This window comes from Mus caroli, chromosome 1 (assembly GCF_900094665.2).
Source record: "Mus caroli chromosome 1, CAROLI_EIJ_v1.1, whole genome shotgun sequence".
Classification (NCBI taxonomy): domain Eukaryota; kingdom Metazoa; phylum Chordata; class Mammalia; order Rodentia; family Muridae; genus Mus; species Mus caroli.
Genome location: NC_034570.1, coordinates 45,096,216 through 45,100,622, shown reverse-complemented (window position 1 = coordinate 45,100,622; position 4,407 = coordinate 45,096,216). Strand labels below are relative to the sequence as shown.

Below are 4,407 nucleotides of genomic sequence, written 5' to 3'. Positions count from 1 at the left end.
AAAAAAAAAAAAAAAAAAAAAAAAAAAAAAGGAAGGACAACTAATATGGAATATGAAATTGAGTTATTAACAGTAAAGTGTAAATGTAAACAACAGTTTTTTCAGCTTATATTGAACCTACCTACCATATATTATAACAACTCCTCCTCAAAGGGTGTATTGTTTACCATTCTAATTGGTAGGAGGATGTGGGGAATGAAGACCATAAATGAGGTGGACTATATTCTCATTCAATAACCAACTTTATTCAGAGAATCAGACAATCTGAGAGTTAAGGAGCATCACAAGTATAAACTACAATTACAAGACCAAGCCACACATGGCAGATGAGTTGCATGTGGCAAAAACATGTTTTACAGTATAGGCATATGAACAAACAGTAATCACCAGTTAATGAATAAACTGAAGTAAACTTACCCTACCAGCTACCCCTAGTAGGGCAGCAAAAGGACATTCCAAGAAATTCCAAGAGCAATTCCATGTTTTTTATAACTGAGTTCATGATTCTCTTGTCTAAGTTTCTTGGCGTTTTCTCATGGGCACACAGAAATATTCTCACATGACTCCATCCATGGATAGTGTTCCAACAGTGGATTATTAATAATACATAATTGTTTCAAAGTCCCATGTTGAAAATAATGAGATGAAAAGATGATGATGGAATTCATCTCAGAGTGTCACCTGTAAGACAGAAAAGCTGCACATTAACTTGCAAGGTGTCGAACTGATAAGAATAAGAATCACAATATATTTTTAAAGATGATTTTATTTAGGAACTAACATATTCCTGTAGTCTCATTCGCTTTGGATAGAAATCACTGTAATCTCCTCTTCGGATAAAAGCCTTAGAGGATACTGAAAGATATTTTTGTTTAATAGTGTTAATAATTTAGCATGGGATTTTATAATTTTCATATTTTTATGAATTGGAACCAATTAAAGATCCCTGCTACTCGATTTTACCTTTTGACTATATCAAATATCAAAAGTCTTGGAGGAAAAATTATTTTAGCCATTATGAAAAATGAAGCTTCTTGAGGTTTAACATGTATAAATAATCTGTACTGCTCACGTTTTAGGGTTTCCTAAACCGAAACAAGCAAATTCCAAGCCCTTAGGCTCGATTAACCATTTATACTTGCTCATATTCATTCACATAGAAATAACTCATTCTGTAGCAATAAGGACTTAGTGAGTAACCTGTTTTAATTAACTAGTGAGGGTTGCAATAAAGCAGTGATTTAGTCGACTCATTTAGAAGACTAAACTGCATTTATTGAGTAATTTTCTGTAAGGTTGGTAAAAGATTAAAGAGGTTGTGTGTATACTTTTCTATTTGAACTCATCACTAATTTTTAAAAGTAGTATTTATGTGTACTTGAATTTAGACATACTCCATTACAGATCATTAGGAGAATATTATTGAATAGAAGCTTGTGATAATAATGATGCTATAGTGCTGAGAAAATACTTTCAGTCTAGAACACAGCAAGACAGAAGTAGGACTGGATATAGACATGGCAGGAGTGTTTGGAGATTGTAGGGTTATGGGTCCTGAATCTGCTTCACCACAGGGCTTGTCGCCTCTGGGAGGAAGGACACAGGAATTTTGACTATGCTTAGCCCAGGGCCAGGGGTGGGCAGGAGCGGGGAGATCTGGCTGATCCTATAGGGAGAGCCTTGGCTTGAAGGTGGTGGTGGGCTTGAGCTTGGCTTGGCAGCCATGGCTGGGAGCACACAAAGGGAGATCAGACAGCAGCTTTATAAGCAAAGGCCTTCTCCATGGCTCCCAGAGCAGATTACGATGAAAAGAGGCAGTCCATGGTTTTAAGGCATTTATGTCATGGTGGAAAGTAGATGTGTAAAACCATACCCCACTTCTTAGTTTAGGTCTGAGATTAAATACCTTTTGCAGGGAGAAATATCTGGGGAAGGAAAGCTTATTGGCTAAGCCCTTCAGGCCTTTAGGTACCTCATTAAAGTGGAGATCTGTCTTGTGCCTACATGATCATAGGTCATGTCCTTTACAAGTAGACGGGCTTGGAACATTGTTGTTACATGATTGATGACCAAATATATATGGAGGGCTGAGGCTAGTGACAGGGGCCTGGTCCCTGGGAACAGACAAACCCCTATTGTCCCGTCAGGATCTCCAGGGTTTCAAGCCTTAGCTCAACCGGGAACCAAGCTACCTTTCGGGGTCCCACAGGAGATGTACATAGAGTTGGTAGTGTTTTCCTCTGAATTTTTAAAGGAATGTTCTATGGACAAAAATACAAAATAAAGGTGTAATTTCTTGGTTCCCCAGATATTTTATTTAATAAATGTATAAAGGTTAAGTCCAATAGAAACGTGTGTGAAAGAGGATAGTCTTATTTTCTTGAAACTTTAAGGTTACCTTAAAATGTTTAAACTACCTCTTGATTTATTTTTTTCAAACGTAGATATTTTAAAAGCTTGAATTTAAGTGTTTCAGTATTACAAAATATAAATAATAATTGACTGGAAATTTATACTAGAAATTATGTTTGAGAATAGCATATGCCAGCATATGGTATAATATATTTTATTTCATAAATAATTTTACTAATTGCAATTAAATTTATGTGTTTACCCATGTTTTTCTGTATGTGTATATATAACCAACAGCAATAATGCAAAGTGGAAAAACCTCAACTTCAACTTACCTTAATATTTGTCACTCGTATTTTGCCATTCTGATAAAGATGATGTGAATTATACATAATGTAATATTCAATGTTTTGTATTCTCTTCACATGACAAAACTAAAAACAATACATGTAAGCATAAGTGCATTTTACATCATCTTAGAAACAGAAAATAAATTGTATATATTTGATTTAACCCTCAAAACACATAAATTGATGTTTGAAAAAAAATATTCATAAATATTTCACAAAAAGCTTGCTCTAGTTAGTGTTTCTATTGTTGTGATAAAATATCATGAGTGGAAACAAGTAGGGAGAAAAAGGATTACTTGGTTTATGATTCCACATTTTGGTCCACCATTGAAAGAAGACAGGACAGTAACTCATTCTGGGCAGAAACTTAATTGCAGATGTAGAAGATGATGCAGAGGCTATGGAAGGGTGCTGCTGACTGGCCTGCTCATAATGGATTGATCAACCTTCTTTTCTATAAAACCCAGGACCATTAGCCCTGAGTGGGACAACCCAAAATGGGTGGGCCCTCTCCTATCAATCAATTATCCCTTCTTTCAGATAACTTTGGATTGTTTCTAGTTGACATAATATTAGCCAGCACAAGGTTTAAAAATGTATAGTCCACTGGGAAATATATTCAACAGAGTTTAGAAACATTAAAATTCTTCAGAGATATAGCCAATACTTTCTTGAGTTACTTAAATACTAATGTGAGGAGAACCATATTAACTTAATATTTAGCAGGAACAATATCAATAAAATACTTGAGAAAATGACAAAAACTCTCAATATGTTGTTTTACCTTGACCAATTTTTTTTTCAAGACAGTACTTTTCTGTGTCGCTGTGACTTTCTGTAAACTCACTTTGTATACCATACTGGCCTTAAACTCAGAGGGATATGCATGCCTCTGCCTCATGAGTACTGGGAGCAAAGGCATGTGCCACCTTCACTGGTACCTTGATATTCAATATCTACCAATACCTAATATCTTGACCAAATATCACTAATAGTTTTTCAGTACTTTTAAAACATTCTTCTTTATACTATTACATTTGTAATAACAACATATTTCTTTCTTTGCTATTTTCCAATCATTTAACAATTTTATTAACGTTTTCACCCACACAAATTTAATGGATTTATTAATCTGTTGTGTCTCTTACATTGATAATCTCCTTTACTGTCTGAAAATAGATTCACTGTGAGCCACAAAATTGTTTCATGATCCCTGTTTATTAATGTTTATTAATTTATTTCCCCATTTATTCCTATATTGTCACATTTTAACTCAGTGTATAAGGTACACCTTTTCAAAATTAATCATTAAAATTTATTTTGTTCACTAATCAAAGAATAGTTTTGTCATTATACTCCTGCCCTCTATTCCTTTCCACCCTAACCCAAACCTGTTTAAATTCCAGTTCCTTATTGTGTATTACTGTTTATACACACACACACACACACACACACACACACACACACACATACATATACCTGTGCACACATATATCACTACATATATACATATATATGCTAATAAATATATAAAGAAAATATGCATAAAAATATGTATATATTAAGACACACACACATCCACACACACAAAACCTTCCAAATTTTACTTTTGCTTATATATGTGTATTTATACACATAAATGCTGCTTAAAGGAGGCTTACCAATAGGATTGAATTATAAGTTAGGCTGCTTATAAGAGAAAGAT

The 4,407-nt window shown here is 34.1% G+C and overlaps 1 long non-coding RNA gene across 1 annotated transcript in view; it reads right to left on the bottom strand.

Moving 5' to 3' along the window:
- LOC110290639 overlaps window positions 1-2,034 on the bottom strand; it is a 40,642-nt gene extending 38,608 nt beyond the window's left edge. Inside the window, exons 1-2 of the long non-coding RNA XR_002377485.1 lie at window positions 1,973-2,034; window positions 418-681 (exon numbers count right to left, since the gene is read on the bottom strand). This is a non-coding gene — a long non-coding RNA (uncharacterized LOC110290639). The remainder of the gene's footprint in view (window positions 1-417; window positions 682-1,972) is intronic.
- Between the last annotated feature and the right edge of the window lie 2,373 nt (window positions 2,035-4,407).